Genomic DNA, 9,955 nt, shown 5'->3' on the forward strand with positions numbered 1-9,955 from the left:
ATGAGCAGAGGTGCCCAATTCTGCCTTCCCAGTTAGACCCATGAATGAACCAGTTTGGTTAATTGCTAGAGCAAATATTCAAGTAGATTTATACAAATCTCATGGGGTTAATACAGTTAACCCATGAGAGGTTATTCTCATTCACAATGCATTTCACTAGGGTGGTCAGTGGGCAGTTATCCCTGCCGTAATTCAAGGAATGTAGCTCCTTAAATCTGTAGCTTTGTCATCTCCCAGGGGCTTCTCTACTGGTTCCTCTATATCCAACCAGCAGTAGGGAAAGAAAGGCATCATGCGGGCTGACACAGAAGCTTTTAAAGGGCTAGGCCTAGAAGCAAAGTTTATTGTTTTAATCCATATTCCATTGACCATAACATAGTCACATGGTCCCACATATTTGCAAAGGAGATTGGGAAATGTAATCTAGCTATTTTCTCAAGAAGAACAGAAAATGGGATTTGGCAAGTACTTGGCAATCTGTGACCTGTCTACTCATGCAAAGCGAGACTCCTCAACACAGACCCAAGACCCTGGCCTCCATATCACCCTGTCCAATGAAACAACTATCACTCCAGTAAGAAGATAATGTATCCTGTCATTAGAGAAAGCATTTATGCCTTCCAGGTTGGTACCATGAGCTTCCAGAATGGACTCTGCCTTCTGCCTTCTGTCATACCTAATCCCCTTTTATTCCTGCCAGGTCAGTTCTGTCTACCTGGAAATTTTACCTGAGTAATATTACTCATATCCTGTGATTTCAGGCAATGCAGGGAAGACTTTCTTGCCCATACTGTTTCCCCAGATTATGTGAAATTTTCACCATTTTCATTAGTCTCTTGATCATTTTTAAAATGTAACTTCCCCTGAATGAGGAGATCACAGTGCTCCCACTATACTTCCAGTCATGTGTTTCTCCCTGGGGCAGAGGATCAAATATGCTTACCTAGACAGATGGGTCAGAATGTCACATCTGTCAACTTTGTAGCCCAAGGAAAGGCTATACAGCTTTAGAGAATATGATACAGCAACGACTAAGGCCAGGCAAGGGACTAGGGCCTAACAGATTGTTAGTTAGGACCTTAGAGCTCTGTGGAATGAAAAGGGACAATAGTTCAGGATCTCAGGGGCTCAGGTGAACATCTTTCACAAGTGGAGCTTTGTCCTGATATTGAGAAAGAGATTGGACTTAGAGCTCTTTAGAGTAAAGAAGTTTATTCCTTCCTGACAAAAAGTAGAGACAAACAAAAGGTTAGGGAATCCCCAAATGAAGGGCTAGGAAAAGAACCAGTTATCCTCTTGGATAACCTACTTAGACCTTATGTCTCTTTCATACATTCATCTGCCAAGCCTGGGTCATGAGAGGAGGAAGGGAGAGAAGTTGCTTGACCAACATTAGCAAAAGAGTAATTGTCACAGATAAGTGGAAGGAGATCAAAGGGATCAGTAAAATGCAGCCATACGAAGAGCACAACCACATAGACATATACACAATGGCTGTGGATTATATACACTGAGAGCCAACTAAGCTTTCAGCCATGCTACTGAAGAAGATATGAAGCCCAAATTGCTTTTCCTTGTCAGGGTGGCTAATGTTAGTAAATGTCAGATAGAATTTTTGGGGAAAGAATATCAGAATCCTTGTTATTAAAACTGAAGTGGTTATAAATCCTGAAACTGTCACCTGTGACTATAACCCATCACTTCTGTCTAGTGGCATAAAGTATATATGCCAATGAGTCATTATAGAAGACACCTCTTAGTAACGCACCCAAATTCCCTTTACTGGTGTGTGCACTCATCTCAGAGCTCCTGCAAATGTTGTGGTTAATAATGTACATCGGGAACCTTCTCCAGAGAATAGTCTTTGGTTGATGGGAGTTACCTCAACCAGAAATGCCTGCCTCTGGGGGCAGTGTATGCCTAATACAGAGAAACAGAAACTGGCACCTTGTCCAATATTCTGACTTTTTTCAGGGCTGCCTAATGGACTGGTTTTTGTCTCACCTGGCTGAAAGCACTGATAGAAGAATCAGCAAATCCAAAGAACACATCATGACTTGTTCTTTAGCTAGTCAAAGGTGAATACAGAAAAAAGAATGAAAAAGAGTGAAGAAAGACTAAGGGCTTTATGGGGCACAATCAAATAGATCAATATATGTATTATGGGAATACCAGAATAAGGAGAGAGAGATAAAATAGTATAAAGCTTACTTTAAAAAATAATGTCTGAGGCCGGGCACAGTGGCAATGTCTGAGGCTGGGCATGGTGTCTCATGCCTGTAATCCAAGCACTTTGGGAGGCCAAGGTGGGTGGATCACAAGGTCAAGAGATCGAGACCAACCTCACCAACATGGTGACACCCTATCTCTACTAAAAATACAAAAATTAGCTGGGTGTGGTGGTGCGTGCCTGCAGTCCCAGCTACCTGGGAGGCTGAGGCAGGAGAATCACTTGAACCCAGGAGGCGGAGGTTGCAGTGAGCCAAGATCATGACACTGCACTCCAGCCTGGTGACAGAGTGAGACTCCGCCTCAAAATAACAACAACAACAACAACAACAACAACAACAACAACAACAACAATGTCTGAAAACTTCCCAGATGTTCGTAAGTCAACATCTGAATTTATGAAGCTCCAAAGTTCCCAAATATGATCAATCCAAAGAAGGCTACACTGAAATGCATTTAATCAAATTGTTAAAAGCCTGGGTTAAGGAAAGAATTCTGAAAGCAGCAAGAGAAAAGCAACTCATCACATATAAGGGAACCCCCATACAATTAACAGCAGATTTCTCAGCAGATAACTTGCAAGCCAGGAGGGAGTGAGATGACATAATCAAAGTAGTGTGAGAAAAAACTTGCCAACTAAGATTACTATACCTAGCAAAATTATCTTTTAAAAATAAACTACTGATAAAACATTTCCTAGACAAAAACTGAGGGAGTTTGTCACCACTAGCCTGCCTTATAAGAAATCTTTAGGGGGTTCTTCAAATTGAAATGAAAGGTTGGGCACAGTGGCTCACACCTATAATCCCAGCACTTTGGGAGGCTGAGGTGGGAGGATTATTTTAGGTCAGGAGTTTGAGACCAGCCTGGCTAACACGGTGAAACCTCATCTGTACTAAAAAATAATACAAAAATTAGCTGGGTATGATGGTGTGTGCCTGTAATCTCAGCTACTCTGGAGGCTGAGGCAGGAGAATTGCTTGAACCCAGGAAGCGGAGCTTGCAGTGAGCTGAGATCGCACCACTGCACTCCAGGCTGGGCAACAGAGAAAAACTATGTCTCAGAAAACAAGCAAACAAACAAACAAACAAAAACAAATTAAATGGAAAAGCACTGAATAGCAATGCAAAAGCGTAAGGAAGCATAAACCTCACTGAGAAAGGTAAATATATAAATACAGAATAATGTAAAACTGTAAAAGTGATGCATGAATTACTTTGAACCTTAATATGAAAGTAAAAGATAAAAACTTGTTAGTAAACACACAATATAAAAAGAAGCAAACTCTGACTATAGGTACTCAAAGTGAGTGGTTATGAGAGGAGTCAAAATAAAGTTTTTGTTTGCAGTTGAAGTTACCAACTTAAAATAGGTGGTTATAACTACAATGATGAAAGGGTCAATTCAATAGGAACAAACAATTGTTAAGTCATGTGCACTCAACATTAGCTTAAATATAAATATGTAAATATATAAAGCAGATATTGACAGATTTCAAAGGAGAAATTGATAGCAATCCTGTAATAGGAGACTTCAATGCCCACTTTCAATAATGGATAGGATTTCCAGGCAGATCATCAATAAAGAAAGAGCTAACTGGAGCAACACTGTTTACCAGATGGACCTAACAGACATATACAGAACATTCTACCCAACAGCAGCAGAATACATATTCTTCTCAAGAGCATACAGATTTTTTTCTCCAAGATTGATTATGTGTTAGATTAGAAAACAAATTTTGACAAATTTAAGAAGATTTAAATTATGCCAAGTGTCTTTTCAGACCACAGTAGAATGAAACTAGAAACCAACAGCAGAAACAAAACTAGAACACATTTAAAGATGTGAAAATCAAATAACATTCTCTTGAACAACCATTGCTTCAAGGAGGAATAATAAATATAATTAGAAAATACCTTAAGACAAATGAAAAGGAAAACACAGCATACCAAAACTTACGGAATGCAGCAAAAGCAGTACCAAGAGGGAAATTCATAGTAATAAACATCTACATTTAAAAAAGTACAAAGAGCTCAAATCAATAACCTAACTTTATACCACAAGGAACTAGAAAAAGAAGAAAAATTAAGCCCACAGTTAGCAAAATGATAAAATCAGAACAGGCATAAACAAAATAGAGAATAGAAAATAGTAAACATAAAGTCAATAAAACTAAGAATTGGATTTTGAACAGATAAACAAAATGGACAAATCCTTGTCCAGACTGAAAATAAAAAAGTAGAGAACATTCAAATAGGTGAGAAATGAAAGAGGAGACATTACAACTGGTGCCACAGAAATTTTTATTTAAATTGGCTAACCTAGAAGAAATGAATACATTCCTAGAAACATACAATCTCTCAACAAACAAGAAAATTCTCAACAAAGAAAACTCAGGACCAGATGGCTTTACTGAATAATCTTACCAAACATTTCAAGAATATTGAATATGAATCCTTCTCAATTTCTTCCAAAAAAATGGAATCAGAGAAAACTTCCAAATTCATTATATGAGGCCAGCATTACCCCAATACCAATACCAGACAAAGATACTACAAGAAAAGAAGACTACAACCCATATCCCTGGTGAGTACTGATGTAAACGTCCTTACCAAAATACTAGTAAACCGATTTTAACAGCACGTTAAAAGGATTATATGCCACGATCAAGTGGGATTTATCACTGGGTTGCAAAGACAGTTCAATACACACAAGTCAATAAATGTAATACACCGTATTAATAGAACGAAGAAAAAAATCATATGACTATCATAATAGACATAGGAAAAGTATTTGACAAAATTAAATAACCTTTCCATGATAAAAACATTCAACAATATATTAATAAGAATAGAAAGAAATTTCCTCAACATAATAAATTTCATACATAAAAAGCCTTAACTAATATCATATACCATAGTGAAAAACTGAAAGTTTTTTTTTCTAAGATCAGGGATAAGGCAAGGATGTCCAAACTCAGCACTTTTATTCTACATAGTACTGGAAGTCTTATCCAGAGTAATTAGACAAGGAAAAGAAATAGAATGCATCTGAATTGGAAAAGAAGAAGAAGTAAAATTATCTCTGCAGATGACATGGTCTTATATGTAGAAAACTGTATATAAAAAGACTCCATCAGAAAACTATTAGACTAGTAAATTGAGTAAAGTTGCAGGATAGAACAAAATCAACACTCAAAAGTCAGTTGCATTTATATAGTAACAATGAACAATACAAATAAATCTGTTTTAAATCGCATTTACAATAGTTTGGAATAAACTTAATGACTTGTACACTGAAAACTACAAAAAATTGCTGAACAAAATTAAGACAAAAACAATCGGAAAGATATCTTGTGTTCAAGGATTGGTAGACTTAATATTGTTAAAAATATTTATACTACCCAAAATAATATATGAACTCAATACAAACCCTATCAAAATCCAAATGGCATTTATTGTAGACATACAAAAAAAATTCTAAAGTTCATATGAAGTCTTAAAAGACTCCAAATAGCCAAAACAATCTTGAGAAAGAAGAATAAAGCTAGAGGCATCACACTTCTTGATTTCAAAACATGTTTCCAAAGTTATAGTAATCAAAACAGTATAACACGGACATAAAAACAGACATGTAGACTGATAGAACAAAATATAGAGTCCAGAAATAAGCCCTCATATACAAGGTCTAATGATCTTTAATAAGAGTTTTAAAACTACACATTGGGGAAAGGGTAGTTTATTCAATAAATGTTGTTAGTATGGACCCTTATCTTATACCATATACAAAAATGAATTCAAAATGAAGTTAATTTTTTATAAACATCTATAAAACTCCCAGAAGAAAACAATTAAAAAACATGACATTGAAAAGGGAAATGATTTTTTAGATATGATACCAAAACACAGGCAACAAAAGCAGAAATAGAGAAATAGGGTGACGTCAAACTAAAAAACTTATGAAATTGGAGAAAATATTTGCAAGGCAGATATTGGATAAGAGATTAATATCTAGAATATACTTTAAAACTCCTTTAACTCAATAACAGCCCCCTCAATAATAAATACTCAAATTTTAAAATGAGCAAAGGGTTAAACAGACATTTCTCCAAAGAAGATCTACAAATGGCCAACATTTATTTGGAAAAATGCTTAAAATTATTAATCATCAGGAAAGTGCTAATCACAACCACCATGAGATATCACCTCATACATTAGGACTACCACTATTTAACACACACACACACACACATACACACACACCTCCCATAAAACAAAAACAAAACAGAAGATAGCAAGTTGGTAAGGACATGGGGAAACGGGAACCCTGTGCACTTCTGGTGGGAATGAAAATGGTGTAGTGGCTCTGGAACAGCATGGACATTCCAAACAAAATTAAACATAGAACTACCATGTGGTTCAGCAGTCCTACTTCTTCATATATATCGATGAGAATTGAAAACAGGATCTTGAAGAGATAGTTGCATGCCCATGTTCATTTAAGCATTATGCAGAAACGCTAAGATGTGGAAGCAAACTAAATGTCCATTGATGGATGAATGGATTTAAAAACATGTGGCAAACACACACCCACGTACATACACACTAGACTATTATTCAGCTTTCACCAAGATAGAAATAACAGCTCCATCAGCTGACACAACAAGAATGAACCTGGAGGACATTGTGCTAAGTAAAATAAACCAGATGCAGAAAGACAAATGCTGCATGATCTCACTTATTTGTGGAATCTAATACAGTCAAACTCGTAGACATAGAGAGTAGAGTGGTGATAACTAAGAGCTGGAGGGAGGAAGAAGTGGGGAGATGTTGTCAAAGGGGTACGAAGTTTTAGTTGTGCATAATCAATATTTTTTTGAGATCTAATGAATAGCAATGTGACTATAATTAACAATACTTTATTGTATAGTTGAAATTTGGTAAGATAATGTATCTTAAGCATTCTCACCAAAAAAAAAAAAAAAAAAAAAAAAAAAAAAAAAAAAAAAAAAAAAAAAAAAAAAAAAAAAGGGGAAAAAAAAAAATAAAAAAAGGATACATAAAAAAAAAAAAAAAAAAAAAAAACCAAGAAAGGAAAAAAGGGGAGAAAGAAAATGGTAACTATTTGAGGTGATAGAAAAATTATCTTGATTGTGCTGATTATTCCACAGTGTATATGTGTATTAAATCATCAAATTGTGTACCTTAAATATATATATTTAAAATATATACATTTAAATATATACGTTTTAAAAAGTCAAATGTGCCTCAATACATTTAAAAAATATATGTGAGGCAGAAACTGATGGAACTGCAAGGAGAAATAGATGAATCCATTACTGTAGTTGGAGACTTCAACATCTGTCTCTTATGAATGGGATCCAGCAGGCAGAAAATTAGTAAGGACACGGTTGAACTCAACAGCATCATAAATCAGTCGGATATACAGGCATACCTCATTTATTGCACCTTGTTTTATTATGCTTCACAGATATTGCATTTTTACAAATTGAAGGTTTGTGGCAACATGCATTGAACAAGTCTACCTGTGCCATTTTGCCAATAGCATGTACTCACCTCATGTCTCTGTGTCACATTTTGGTAATTCTCGTAACAGTTCAAACATATTCATGGTAGTTTTAATAATCTTCCTACAGGGTGAATTCATTTGCAGGACATTGCACATAAACCCAGGACACAGGTACAATCAGTTGTATACATAATGTCTCATGTCAGAGATGTTTATAATTGTCATTGTTTTGGTCATTTGAGCACTAGCATCCTGCCCTTCTCAGAGCCCAGAAAGTGTAAGACATATTAAAAGTCGCACCTGGGACAGCCTTGGACTCTGAGAGTGGAAATACTCTTGTCTTTTCTTCAGTTATAGCAAATGAGGTGCATCTCATAACCGCTTATTCTAGTGAGAAACAAACATGGTAAACCCATTCTTTTCTCTTGTTACCAGAGGAGGAGACCCTAGAGAGAGGTTCTGAACCTGGTTAGGAGCAGTGTAGGGATGAAACATGAGTATGGGCCTGATACTGATGGTAAAAATATCATTAGGAAACCAGATGGGAGATTCCATAATTCCAACTGCTTGCTTAACCTTTGTGAATAAGTTAGCATAGGATGGGAGCAAGACGGTGGAAGGAGGAGCTTGTCTGTAAATCTGAAAACATATTGCCTACTCCTCTTTGCAGAAGAACACAGAGTGTTTCCCAAGGAAAGTGTGAAACAGCGTGAACCGAGCTGCACTCCCAGGAATATACCAGGGGAACAGCTTGTATGATGGGCTGGATTTGGCTAAATATGGAAACTTCAGTGTAGCTGAGTATAGTGTATAAGTATACAAGTTGAGGGTGTTTAGAAAGGCCAGGTTCAAGGGGAGAAAGAGAAACAGAGAGAAAGACAGAGAGAGAGAGAGAGAGAGAGAGAGAGAGAGAGAGAGAGAGAGAGAGAGAAACTGAGACTGCTTTTACCAGAAGGAAAGCAAAGAGAGAGGCTTGGTGAAAGAAGAGAGAGAGAGAGGTATAGCAGTCAAAGAACAGTGGAATATTTAGGAGAGATAAAGAGATGATTTTTAAGGGAATGTTACCATATGATAGTGATGTAACTTCCTCCTCATGTTTTCATTTTACCGTCAGTAAAATTCCCAATATTTATAGAATTGGATTTATGTTTCTTTGTGAGTACAGTGATGTTTAACGGCGGGCCCATAAAAGATATTGATTGTTCAGCACCACTGGGGAATGTCTAGTTGTATGTAGATCACACACACATACACACACAGACACACAGATACACAAACACATACACACACAGGCACACACACACATGCGCGCACACACACACCCCCATGCAGATGTACCTACATGGAGCATATACATTAAAATGATAACATGATAATTTCAGGGTCATTAAATTGCTGGTAATTTTCTATTTGCTTCTTATTGTTTTCAGTTTTGAAAATTTTCTACAATAAATATGGATTGCTTTTGTAATCATAAAAAGAAAATAATGAGGAGTATATGGAGGAATGGGTAGAAAGCTCAGTCTAGTAGACACAAAAACCCACAATTCTAAGCTTTCTCCACATGTACCTGCAAACTGTTGCCCCTTGGCCAATGCGTGGGTTCAGGGATATGCATGCCAATGACAAGGTCCATTTTTAGAAAGCTATATCTTAGGAAAAGCCCGCACAGGTCTGGAGATGGGCTTAGAGCTATTTGGAAAGGGTGTTCTTGGGTACTTGCTACTCATAGTAATCTAGAAGTGGCAGTACAGTCTCCAGGTGAGCATCTCCTCTTGGCTCCATAAGCTTTTTCCTCTATGGGGAAAAGACAGAACTAGAGGAGGGTCCCCTCAAAGAGAGGACCTTCTTGTTTTGGTCTATGTGTGGCACAGCCTTCTCCATTTTCCTCCCTTCTTCCTCACTATTCCAAGAGGCACCCATCACTAAGAGATGCATACATACTTAACATCATAAACCTCTAACTTCTATGACCCCTGGTTTGCTGTGATTCATACTAGATGACCCAAGTCCTGAGACCACATGGGTGGTAAGGATAGGACTGAAGAGGGGAGAGAAGCTGGTACATTCAATCTGCCTGGTGCTGAACTCACTGCTTTGATGAGTATTGCACCCTTTTCAAGCTTCATCCGAAGACTTCCTTACAGACTACCTTCCAGACCTGTAAGAATTAACTGAGAAAGTTCCAGGAACTTT

The sequence above is a fragment of the Rhinopithecus bieti genome, unplaced genomic scaffold (genome assembly GCF_001698545.2).
Source record: "Rhinopithecus bieti isolate Rb0 unplaced genomic scaffold, ASM169854v2 scaffold_10347, whole genome shotgun sequence".
Lineage (NCBI taxonomy): Eukaryota > Metazoa > Chordata > Mammalia > Primates > Cercopithecidae > Rhinopithecus > Rhinopithecus bieti.